Here is a 13,660-nt window from a genome sequence, read left to right on the forward strand (position 1 = left end):
TAGGTTTAAAGAATAATAAAAGTAATAGCTACTATCCTAATTTTAATAGGTATAATGTTATACATCAATTTATTTAAAATTTATATAGAGTTCAACATATGGGTCCTTGACCTCATGTTCTTTATAAAAAATGTGCAATCAATTTTGTTCTGAATGTCATTGTCGCTGTAAACAATCAATTATTGCTTCTGACATGTCAAATTAGTTGACATGTAACGTTCCTACAGTTCGGATGTAGAAAACTCTTTCGAGTAGGGAATTATGTTCCCTGTAGGCAATCTATGTCCATCGGTATGTGGCCAGATAATTTAGCAACTTTAAGTATGGTTTAATCCATTTAAAACCAACACTATTTGGTTTTGCGGTTATTTTGCAAGTACTACAAAGTAAGTAATTAACCACATGTTTGCATATAATATTCAAAATTTTACTCTACGTTTTTATTAATTTAGTGGAATTACTTGCTTTAAGGTTCACTGAAGATGGACTGATTAGTCCGAAAACGTTTTAAATTTAGTTTGTAATTAAATATACCAATTACAACAACAGTGTTTTACTACAATGTTCGAGTTTTTTATCTATATGGTATACAGCCAACTCCTGAGGATTATCCCTTTTTAATCATACTTATTTATGTGTTTTACCAGAAAATAAAATGAAAAATGGATTTCGAACTTGTTTTTGTAAATTGCATTAATTAGTTAACTGTAAAGTTGTATCGATTACATACTTGAATACAACCAGGAAATAATATATCAAGCAGATAGATTTTATCCTGGTAAAAATTTCTTAGGGAACTATTGTTAACGATGTTAAGACTTACCTAGAAAAGGATTGTTATAGTGACTATCTATTTTATTAGCTGAATTCCACATGAAACTAAGGAACAGTTCAAAAATAAGAAATATCTCAATTAATTGGTACTTAAGATACAACGATCCATTTAAAAAAGCTGCAATGCAGAATTTACGACACCTCAAACAAGTAATAAAGCCAGAACAGCCTCAAATAGCATATGGACAAAAACAAAATTTAAATCGCACAATACAGCGATAAATATTAAAAGTAATAGATAAGAAATAAGGAAACAATAAAAGGGAACAGGGTTCCATAAAAGGAAGAAAGAGGTCTCAGGGTCCGGTAAGGCTCGATACATTTGAGCGTTATCAACTCAAGCCCTACGACTTCCTAGAAGTATCATCAAAAGCCATCATATCCTTTGTTAAAAAGTTTGACCTGAAGGGAGAACTCTTACCTATGGATCAGCCATAATAGATAGTGTTTAATATCTATTTAAATTTTTTAATATTTCTATTCAATTTTACCAAATATTTTTAAAATAATACGCCAAACTTACTCACGTAAATCGCTGAAATACAAAAAATAACTACTATTCACTACTATATAAGACACAGTAATTATTTTGTACTAATTTTCCATAAATTAGCAGAAACTTGCGGAGGCACTATTAGTTGACTATCGTGTCTACTCGTCAAGGCCGAACCCGCTTTGAAGTTTTAAAACTTATATTAAGTGTATTCTAGTAAAAGGATATTTGATGTTAATTTCTGTTTGACTCTGAAGACAAGTTGTCTATCAGAAACTATTATAAATAATAGTCAGAATTTTAAAGGTTATTTAGAAAAACATCCGCGGAGAAGATCTATGATAGATCATATTATAACACTGGTGAACACACAGTTTGCTGCCGGCAATTTTTTTACCGTTTCTAGGTAATTTGTGTCTGCTAAATCCAAAAATGCCACCAGATTTGCTCCATCAGATCGTTTTCAGGAAATACAACAGATCACATTTCTGACATATAGGGTAATTTAACGTAGCACTAGCTATTTATATGTAGTATCACACATATCTGCCAAAAAAACTTAACTTTTCATCTAACCTAACCAGCATAGCAGCACAAATCTGCTATTCAGCGTCACCTTAAACTTCCTTTTGTATGATTTTCTTGCAAAGGCTTTAAAAGGACGGTCTCTTTGAAGACTCCAGCAGTAATCCGCCATCATGTAAGTGTTCCATCTCCCCTGATACCTCTCTTCCATCGTTTTAATATCTTGGTGGAAGCGTTTCCCTTGTTCCTCACTAAGGTCACCAAGATTTTCTGGGATATGGTCTAAGTGGCAGTGGAGGTAATGAATTTTAATACTCATATGAGAACCGTGTTTCACACAACTTTCACAAAAGAGCACCATGCATTACATTCAATTTCAGTCATCAATTCTGTAAAATGCGAATCTTTTATAAGTTGTCGTATCTCAGGCTCATCAAATATTCCAGCTTTCAATTTTTTTTTAAGTGCAGGGACACAATTTGCTGAACAAGTATTTAAAACAAGGACGATTCTGGTCTAGGGCCTTTACAAATTGTTTCATCAGCCCTAGTTTGATATGTAACGGAGGTAATATTATTTTTTCTCGTCCAATGCTTCGTTAACTACATTATCTTTTCCTTGAACTAAAGCATCTCTGGGATGCCATTTTCTTCTACTTCAGTGTTGGTCCTTAGCCCCGCTATCCCAAAGACACAGGAAACAAAGATATTTTGTATAGCCACCTTGTTGTCCCAGGAAAAAGTTCACCATCTTAAAATCAACACAGATCGCCCACTCATGTTGGTCATACTTGATGTTTTTTAGCACCAGCGAAATAATTGTTTTATATTCTTCTTTCATTTTTGTAGAATGCCCAATTGGTATACTTTCATATTTGTTGCCATTATGTAAAAGGACACACTTTAAACATCGTTTAAAACTGTCGATAAAAAGATGCCAGTGATCTGGTGTATATTCCGATACACCCATTTTGTCTAACAGTCTTTAATATTATTACAAAAAACCATATCATTTTGCTGAGAAAAAAAAAGGCACAATATCTTTTTCTCTATTACGGTAGTATGTAATTTTGGTGTCTGGGTGAAGAAGATTATTTTGCTTTAGTCTGGAGGCAAGCAACTCGGAAGAATCCTTTGGAAGGTTCAAATCTCTGATAAGATCACTTAGCTCTTTCTGAGTAAAGAGTTCAGGACGTGTTGACTACTCTTCAAAATCACTGTCGTCTTCCTCAAATCTATTAGTTTGTAGTTCGTCAGATAACGTTTCGACATTATGCTCTCCTGGTAACGTAATAGACAGCTAAATATTAGAATGGGTATCTGTTCAAGCTGATGTGGAATTGGTCTTATTGGTGAATCCAGGTTAGGATATGTCCACGTATGTCGATTGTTACGATTAATGCCCTTTATATTCACAAGACAAATAGCAATCGTCAAAATCATTTTTTGGTTTCTTCCATAGCATTGGTACACCAAACTTTAAACATTTTCGTTGTCCTTTCGTCCACTGTCGCGAGTTTTCCAAACAAGTTTTGCACACTACATGTGGAGCCCAGGATTTATCTTGATTTCCTAAATGAAAACCAAAATAGGCTTGATATGCCCTTTCTATAAAATGAGAAACTGGTTTTTTACTTTTCTTTACAAGGTACTCGCCACATATGTAGCAAAACCGTTCTGGTTATTCACACAACAACCTGCTTGTAGAAGCCATGGTTCTCAGTTGTCAAAAACAAACTCTTGCAACGAAACTCAAGTTCAAACTAAATTTTACAATAGGACGCAGTTGACTTTATAGGAATTTATTAGGGCCGTTTCAGAGAAAATACTATTTACCAATAATTATATATTTTGAATAAAATCCTTTATAAAAAGGTATATAAAAAACCCAGTTGGGCTATGTTGCATTGACAAAACGTTTTCGGAATAAATATTCCATCATCAGTGTCAAGTTAATACATGGATGTAGCCACTAAATATGTGGGTAAAAACCCTTTAAAAATAATTAAATAAGATTTGATCTACATTATGTCTAATTTACATTTAAGATGTTAAAGTTACCGTTGGATAGGTAACAGGGCGACATATGACTCTACATTAGTTGCGAGTCCTGAGACGGTATGTCTACGAGGACTTTGTCAAAGCAACTCAGTTCGTTGTGATCGAAATCGAATGATAATATTTTCTCTTATATGTATATAAACATCGTAGTCTAAATCCATTTTTAATGTATTCTTTTATTTAAATAAAAAATTCTGCTAGAAATTTTTTTTTTCGCAAAAATAGTACATGTTTGACTAATTGCTGCCCTTTGTTTATTACAAGATAAGTAACATCCTTGGTCTAAATAACGATAAAACTTACAATAATTATCAGCAATTGAATGACTATTTAACCAGGGCTTTAAATATTTGCGATTGTTTTAAAAACACTCAATAATATTCAATTAACATTCAATAAGGTATAAAATGATTTGCTTTTCTTCTAAAATTCAATGAGAACTGCATCCAATTATGCTTTAAGTACTGTTAATTTTAAATATTTGTTTTATTAATCTGCCTTTGTTTATCTGTTATTTATATATTTAACAAAAAAATATTGTTATAAATAAAAACCTCTAATAAGTTTTAGGTGTAAAACAATTCATCTGCATATTGTAAGTACGCTAAGTCTCGAGAATAACAGATACATACATTCATTTCTGTCCTATTAAACTCGCATTCAAAGAGAAAAGATATTCCCAATTTCGTGTGGCACATTTTACATTTTACAGTTCTATATATAGCTGTAATTGTTAAATATCAGGATAACTTGGGGATTCAGAAATTAGGGCAGTTCCGGATACAAAATGTCAAGGACGATTTCACTCCAACCATACCACTACCGCTATCTGTACGTGAACTTGTGAAGTCGCCATTCTGGGCAGTGAAATTTTCAGCAAGTTTTAATCAATAACGGCTGAAGTTCCTCAAGTAGCCGCTAGATGACAGCGGGCGAAACTAAATTAAATATTAAATTTTTATTTAAAAAAAGGACAATTTGGAGCATTATATTTTTGTGTTTATATTGCATATTGTAAGTAAATAGTATTATAAATAAAATATTGAGGTAAAAATACTTAAAAATAAAAATAGTGAATACTTTTTCGATTAGAGTTATCAGAAGGTACGTATTCATTTCATTGCCGAAACAATACATTACTAAAATCGAGTAAAGAATCGATTAAGACTTAAATATACATCACCCATTAATAAATTAAAGAAATTTTGTTTTTGTCGTTTGGTAAAAAAATCTTTTAATAATTTAATGTTGTTTGTCTCATTCATATTGACAAGTCCGACATATTATACAATTTAAAGTAATGTTAAATATGTAAATCCTGTATTATAGTTGTTATTCCAATTAGTTCCCTTGTTGCTATATACAGTAAACTCTGCCTTGAACGGACAGTAGTCGTTCTGCATAAAGTGTCCGTTTAAGGGAGGTGTTCGTTGAAGGGAAAAAATAAATATGTAAACTTGAAATTTTTAAACTTATTCTAACTGAGTTTTTGAATATGCTTCATCAAATATTTTCGTTAAAATTCTTATTCCAGTCAAAACACAATTTAACAACCTTATTATCAGAGTAATGTTCTTGTTGTCAGCAGTTATTTCATCCCACACGCGATATTAATAAAATTTATTATTTTGCTTACTTTGTTAAACAGTTAAATGAGAAGTAGAAACATCAAACTCCTGACCGATTTTTATAACTTAGTGCTGATCACGTACCTAAACAGTTCTATCAAATATCACTCGTGGACATCTGTATTGATTTGGAATAATAAATCTAGTTTTTATCCCACAATTAATAAATTGGCATGTCTTATTAAATAAATTTTTTTAAACAATTAATGTCTCGAGTGTTTTACTTATGCTGTGTTCTAATTTTGTTCGTATTCTGGAATGGATAATACGCAAGAATACTTTAAGAGTGTGACTCATTAAACTTATAAGGCGATATTCACTACACGCCTTAGAATTTGATTTCTTGGGAAGGGGCACAAATGTAGATTTCAACCAGTCCGATGGAATTTGACCAGTATCGTATATCTTATTAAACAGTTCCAATACTACATTCAGGTTGTTCTCGTTAAAAACTTTTAAAAATTCGACTGGTATTTTATCGCATCCTGTTGCTTTCCCATCTTTCATTTGATCTATAGATTTTATCACCTCACTTTTCAATATTTTTGGTCCATTCAGATCAAGAGTGTTCGTAGAAATATGACGATAATCCGTAAACAAATCTTTTATGTAATTTGCCCAAGTCTGTAACTGTTCTTCTTTATCTACAATAAGTTTGTTGTTCTCGTCCATTAACCTACCAAACTGTTTTTTCTTGTAAGTATAAGTAAACTCCTTGATTTTATTATGCATATTTAAACTATCGTATCTTCGTTCGAGCTTTTCTATCTCTTGACATTTTTCTTGTAACCATTTCTCTTTGGATTCTTTTATCTTTCTGCTGACAGTTCTATCCAGTTCTTTATATTGTTCGGGATTACTCTATAAGTATACCAGCTTTTAGAACAAACAATAACTAACGCAAATATATTAAAAACAACAAAAGCCAAAATAAAAAGCACTTACACAGTGGTGTGTACAAACTTAAATGTGGCAACTGCCCAAAAACTTACATCGGTCAAACTGGTAGAACTCTTATCAAACGTATAGCAGAACATAAAAGGGCTAGTCAATAATATAAAAACAGATTCTACATAAGCACTTCACCTTCTAGCTCATAATAATTCTTTTAATGACGAATTTCAAATTCTTCACGCCTAAAATAAAGGCCTTAAGCTATCTTTGTTAGAATCTATGGAAATCAACAAATTAAAAAACACAGATATAATTCTGAATGACCTACTTGAGACAAACAGTTCTCCCTTTCTCAACCTATTCAGTTAAAGACTATAAAGTGTAAACACATACCAAAAATAGATCACTTAAGAAAGTCACTTTGCTGAAACAGTTGTAGTGACAAGTTATTATAATAAATTTTGTAAAAGTTTTGAAAACAAAGTTTCAGTGTTTTATTGTTATGTAAAGTATTCCATTTTTTAACTATAGAAGAATTAAAAATATATAACAGCTTAATACTCGTGTTTTTATGTTAATATTCAAAAGTGCATATTACACAAGATTATTCCTAGAGCGGTTGAAGACAGCTCGCGTCTTTTATATGCGACAATAAATTACTTGTAAGTGATCCCATTTAGATTGCATCATAGATATGTCACATTGTTGATTTTTTTCCGTGTAAGTATTTCAAAGTTAAACTGTAGATGTATTGTCGGAATAAAAGGTTATTCCTTACATCGTCAAATAGCTTCCAGTAAGCTTGAATTTGCAGTTCACCCATGTTCCGAAAGATTTCCTTAATACCATTAAACCTAAAGCTAAGATTAATACTATTCCAAGAATTTTACGGGTTAAACCGCGTCGATGATCACTGCGCCGAGCTTTCGACTTACTATCTGATGTGTTCTTTAGGGCTTCTGAGGTCTCAATCTCCTGAGCCCCCAGACAACACCACACTGATCAGTAATCAATATACTACTGCTACTGGGAACAGCGGACGGATCATTAATACCGCGCAGGAGTTGTCATATAATGTCTCTTCTGTTATTATTAGATGTACTTTTAGGTTAATTTAACATGAAAAAAGAAGGATTAGAAACCGAAGAAGAAAAAATATCAAAAAGGAAACAGTATCCTACTTTGACCTATTTGTCCTTGCTCCTGTATTTATGCAACCTTAATTACAAGTTTTGGCATAGAAGATAGAGAGCTGTTCTGTTTACTCACTTTAAGTATTTCTTAAAACAAGAGACGTAGTTATTCTTATTAATGAAGAAGGCAAAAAACAAACACAAAGAAAAAAAGCAACACTTGATGAATTTGAACTTGGAATAACCCCTCCAATCTTTTGTTTATTTTAAATGTGGTTTTTATATTATATAATGTTTCTTTCATTGATAGTAGATTACTATATATAGCACTTTAAAATGTTGAACATTATGTATGCCTAGGTCATGTCATTAAACTAGGAAAACCAAATCAAGATGCTGAAATTAAAAGAAGAACACAACTCCATTCCTGTAAACTTAAAGAAAAAGATGTATAGTACCAGTTTGTACCTACGGTTTGGAGACAGTAGCTCTTACCAAAAAATCTGCTAAAAAATTAGAAACAACGTAAAGAGCAATGGAACGAATCATGCTTGGAATATCACTGAGAAACAAGATTAAAAACACCGAAATAAGACGTAGAACGAGGATTAGGGATATTGTGGAAGAAATTACAAAAATGAAATGGCGCTGGGCAGGTCACGTAGCCCAATATAATGACAACAGGTGGACATGGAGAATTCTAGAATGGAGATCAAGGACGACAAAAAGAAGCATGGAAGAACCTCAAAAAAGGTGGGTAGATGACATACGAGCAGTGGCAGGCAAACAGTGGATTAGATTGGCGCAAGACAGAGAAAGATGGAAGCAATTGGGAGAGACCTACATTCAGGAGTGGATGGAAAATAGTTGATAAACAAGAAGAGAAGAGCACTTAGATTCAAGATGTTCTGTGTGGTTTTAATTATATACATTTCTAAAAACAATCTTTTCTTGTGATTTCTTTCCCTTATCACTATTTTCTTGGGCATTCACTTTATGCGCAGGATTGTACTTTGTTCAGATTAATGTCACTCTTGTGTGACGATAATCTTCCCGACATGTTACTGGGTGATCTGATCGTGTGCAAAAAAAGTATCTTCTTAAATACCTTGTAGTATTCGTTGTGTTTCTAGTTCTATATTGTGTAAAATGCAAAATCTAATGCGGTTACGTTATTGTCGCATACACAAACACATACAACTTCACACAAATACATTTACATTGTGGTAACTCATTGTAAAAGCCGACAAAACCACAGTTTAATCAACTTTGAGGTACATAATAAATTGTCTTTTTTTGACGCGTCTCCAATACTTCGTTTAAAATTAATTAATCAGGGACTGTATTTTAATTGAAAATGACGCATTTTCTCGCCGCAATCCTTTCAAAATACAAACAAAAACCTATTTTTGGGTAACGAAGGATAATAACTGTGGTAATATTAAAACCAGAACCCTTTTTTAAAGGATTAAGATTGATATTAATAAATTATTTAAAAAGGACAATTTCTCTAAATAAAATTAAGTTACACAATTTAGGATATGAAGATGAAAAGTGAAGTAAAAATCAAATTAAAAATTTTAAAGGGGATCAAAAAACTCCTTTATGAAGAGGCATTATAATTATAGAGAGGCATTAAAATTCGTTTTATTTATGTATTGTATACACATTTTAAAATTATAATATATAAAAAGCAAAATTGTGTAAAAAAGTCGTTAAATAAATACAAAAAGGAATTCGACTTCTAACAGTCCAGTCAGCACATACAAAAATGCCAATGATCCTCTAAAAATCATACCAACAAGCTGAAATTTGCTGTGAATGTTAATTTTTAGCAAAAATATGTTTTCCAAGATAAGATTTCCAATTCTACCTCCACGCTTTCTCCAACACCTTTCCTTATGACGTTTTAGGACTTAAAATCTTGTTATAACTAAATTTTGTTATAACTTAAAAGAAAAAAAATACAACCAAAATTTAAAATCTGCTAAAATGACTGCTCTGCTAAAATGTAGGCAGACAAAATAACCTGTTTACGTAAGAGCGCTCAGCTGTAGAGGCCACCTCTATTCTTATGCTAAAGTAATAGTTCGTGCCTTTTAGCTAGTTAGTGTTAGACTATTATTGCAAGTGTGTGCCTTCTTGAGCCCATTGAAATTAGCTAGAGAAATGCTTCAAAGAGATGGTAATACCTACATTATTTTATTTTCTGTAAATATAGGCTAGATTGTTTTATCTCAGAAGAGTCATAAAAAGATGACACTTTAGTTCGTTTTATTCTGCAGATTTATATTGTAACGAGATTAAATAAAACGAGCTGTTTCGAATTTATAAAAATATATTTATTTATAAGTTTACAGCACGATTATCTCTTATCAACTAAAAACTCCCTCAATCATCGTTACTTATATACATGCAAGTTATTATGTACGAGAATATTCTGGAGTAGCCCACCTCTAATTCGTCTCATCGAAAGCGCATCGAAGACGGGCGCTATTGAAATGCCAACTCTTGAGTTTTCTAGATTTATCCTTCTAAGAATTATGACGTATCGGAGATGGGCTATTTCGTTATAATATGTACCCTCAAGCTCGAAAAAAATAGACATATCATCTAATTTAGACGATGATTAAAATATTAGTCCAAAGAAAAATTTTAGTTTTAACTTTTGGCAACAAATATAAGGCATTTGAAATATGCTTAAAAAATGCTGGATTTAAACTTGCACACAACAAAGAATTTAAAACATTTAAAACTTTTTTTTCAATTACAGTAGTAAATTTTTCAAAGGAACAAAACTTTTGCAATAAACTACATCCAAATTCTTAAATGCATTTCCCATCACATGTGATCGTTTGTAATCTTCTTAGTCGTTAACCTGATGCAGGTATCGTGATATCATGAAGCTATTAGCTAAATTTCCCAATGTTCCTCCACGTTTTTCTATCTTCTGCCATTCTAGCACATTCTGACAATGGAGCGCCAATGGTAGCAACAATATGGTCCGTGTATCGTGCGGGAGATCTACCTCTTTTTCTTTTGCCTTCTACTTTTCCCTGGATGGTAAATTTTTCAAGACTATTTCTTCGAAGCACATGTCCAAAATAGCTTATTATTTGTTCTGATATTTATGTTCTTAGTCTTTCCTTTATGTTTAGCTGGTCCAGTATGGATTCATTTGTTCTTCGGGCCACCCATGGTATTCTCAGCATTCGTCTCCAGCAGTACATCTTAAATACATCTATGTTCTTTTTGTCTTTCTCAGGAAGGGTCCAGCATTCCGATGCATAAGTAAAAACTGGAAAAACTAGACTTCTTACTAGTCTCATTTTTGTATCGGTAGTTATTTCATGGCTTTTCCAAATTTTTGTTAATTTTGCCATAGCGCTTTTTGCGATTGCTGACCGCTGCTTTATTTCTTCAGTACAGCCTCCTTTGTTGGTTATTAATGATCGTTTGTAATATAAAACATTAAATTCTGCGTTTTTTATTCATATTTCAAATGCCTCAAATTTGTTACCACAACTCAAAATTGAAATTTCATCTCAAAGGTATTAAAGATTGATCTCTAAAAATGGAAATTATACTGCAACTGGTCAATTGATCTCACGAGAATCATAAAAAATGTCAAAAATCGCGCCACGTTTTTTATTTAACAACTGTATAAAATCTGAGTGTATTTGTGACAAAATACAAAAACTGAATACGAAAGCTGAACTCTCTGCCTTTAAAACACATCTTGATTTTTTTTCCATAGATTACTTGAATGAAAAGCTATTGAATTTTTACCGTCGTGCTGATACACATTTTATTGAACATTGATCTCGTGCGCGTAACTGACATGCAAAATCGACGGTTGCTTCAAGCGTTGTTTCTAAGAGAACGGTTCATTCCACATAAAAAATGCTTATAAATATTTTTGTTTAAAATTATCTCAACTACATTTTTTACTTGAAATTTTTTTTCTGCGGTGTACAGATTCTCAGTAAATCTATTTTTTGCGTTTTTACCCCCTACGAGGGGAGTTTTAGGGGGAAGCTCGGTGGTTGAAGTACATAAACTTTTTTGCATTATTTTGGGGTCCCGAAATTAATGTTCTCTGCAAAATACAGCTTGTTCGTATGATTTTTAGGGGTCAACTTTCTGACAACTGGACTACTCAACTATCAACCGGACAAAGACCGATTTTTTAAAATAAGGCCCGTAATAGAAAAAATTTGAAAATATTTTCAGAAATTCCACATTGGCAATCAATATTCTATGGATGAGACTATGATTCCTTGCAAAGGTAACTTTGCAAGGAATCTTAGACAATATATCAAAAATAAACCACACAAATGGGGTTTCAAATTGTTTGTAAAAGTAACTGTTTCTTGCATCATCACAGTCTTCATAGCTTATCAATGTGCGTTTACGTTTGACCAGTTAGCAGGTACTTCTAAGTAATTGACAGTTATAGAAAAGGAGTTGATCACGGTAGTGTTGTTACATTGTGAAAACCATTCCAGAACAGACAGAAGTAATGCTTTTAGCAGCATACCATTGCTTCCATTTTAAAACCTAACTTTTAAATTCACAGCTTAGGTACCTACTGTTACGATAATAAATATCATGGCCTATAAAACTGTAAATATATTATGACTTATTCTGTTTTTGTTGTAGTCATTTCGGCGTTTGTTTACCAGAAGCCTCTAGACCCGAATTATGATGAGTCATCCACGACTCGAGGGTTCCAAACAGTTGAAAAACTAGTTTTAGCCGTTGACCGCCTTCTAGTCTATTCGATTGAGTTCCCGTTATTCTTGTCAACACCACCAACAATGTTCGAGTAAATTCATGGCTGCTATAGGGAATTCCGAAACTAACGGAGTTTTATATAAAAAGAGAAATTTTGTTGGGAAGGGAACAGTAAAAAAGAAGCTCGCGCTCGCGATTTAATTGTAGCGTTCGTATAGATAAATTATGTATTATTAGTCAAATAAATTGTTGTACAGGGGTTTAATAAATTGATATAAATTATCGTGTTTTTTTTATAAATTAAAATAAGAACAATATAATAACTTATAAATTAATAAAGACATAACAGTACTTTTAGAGCAAATATAATTGCCGGTTGTCTAGCTGCTGTTAGAAGCTGACAAAAATAATGCAAAAACGAACTTGGGGCTCCTATGTTTATAAACCTGACTTTCACAAAGGGGTAATTCTGTGAAAATGGCATGATAACGAATATGTGTTATCATGTAGTACTAATTGTGGAATCGAGCCTGTAACTTCCCACAAAAAGCTAATGTTCCTTGCAAATCTGTCCTTGTCATAATAAAACAGTATAACCGACATATGGGAAGTGTGGATAAAGTTAATTTTTTTAGGATATTAGATATGTATGTTATCAACGCCTGGCTAGTATATAATCATTGTGCTAAACTAAAAGTAAAACTAATACGTTTAAAAAATATATAAACTGGGCATAGCTGCATCTTTTCCCTAACAGGTAAAATAAAAAAAGGGCGCTCTTCACTAAAGAAGATGGTCGAAAAAATTGTAACTTTTACGAATAGTCGATCACATTACATCACTAGGAAAGACGATTTAAAAAACTGGCCTATCTATGGGTCAAAAGGAAGATGCCGATTTTGCAAAAATGGCTACACGACAATTCTGTTTTAAAAATTTGACATGAGACTATGTTTTACACCGACCAAGAATTGTTTTTTTAATTTTCTTAACTCTACATAAATTTTTATCTTTGTTTTTTCTTGTAACTGTGTAAGTATTAAAGTTTGTTTGCTTATTTCTGTAATTTTTCTTACATATTGTAAGCCCTAAAAAATTACTTTTGTTAGTTGTGATCCATCGAGTCAGAATCTATAGAGATGGCATCACGTGACTAAAAACGACCTCACTTCGGCTATATTGTTAAGATTGTTTTGACACTTTTGACAGATCGTATATGTTTGTTAACGTTTATTGTTTTTAGAATATTTTTAGTTTTATAATACTTTTATAGAAATTGTAATAATATATTGTGATAGTGCGTAATAATGGTTTCTTGTTCTCAACGTAGTTGCAGTAGCAGAAGCAATGTTAATA

General features: G+C 32.2%; 1 protein-coding gene across 2 annotated transcripts in view; it reads right to left on the bottom strand.

Annotated features, from left to right (window-relative positions):
* Nucleotides 1–13,660, bottom strand: part of LOC140439213 (GTPase-activating Rap/Ran-GAP domain-like protein 3) — a 685,378-nt gene that overhangs the window by 386,357 nt on the left and 285,361 nt on the right. The gene's annotated exons all lie outside the window — the stretch shown is intronic.

This window comes from Diabrotica undecimpunctata, chromosome 4 (assembly GCF_040954645.1).
Source record: "Diabrotica undecimpunctata isolate CICGRU chromosome 4, icDiaUnde3, whole genome shotgun sequence".
In the NCBI taxonomy this organism is placed as follows: domain Eukaryota; kingdom Metazoa; phylum Arthropoda; class Insecta; order Coleoptera; family Chrysomelidae; genus Diabrotica; species Diabrotica undecimpunctata.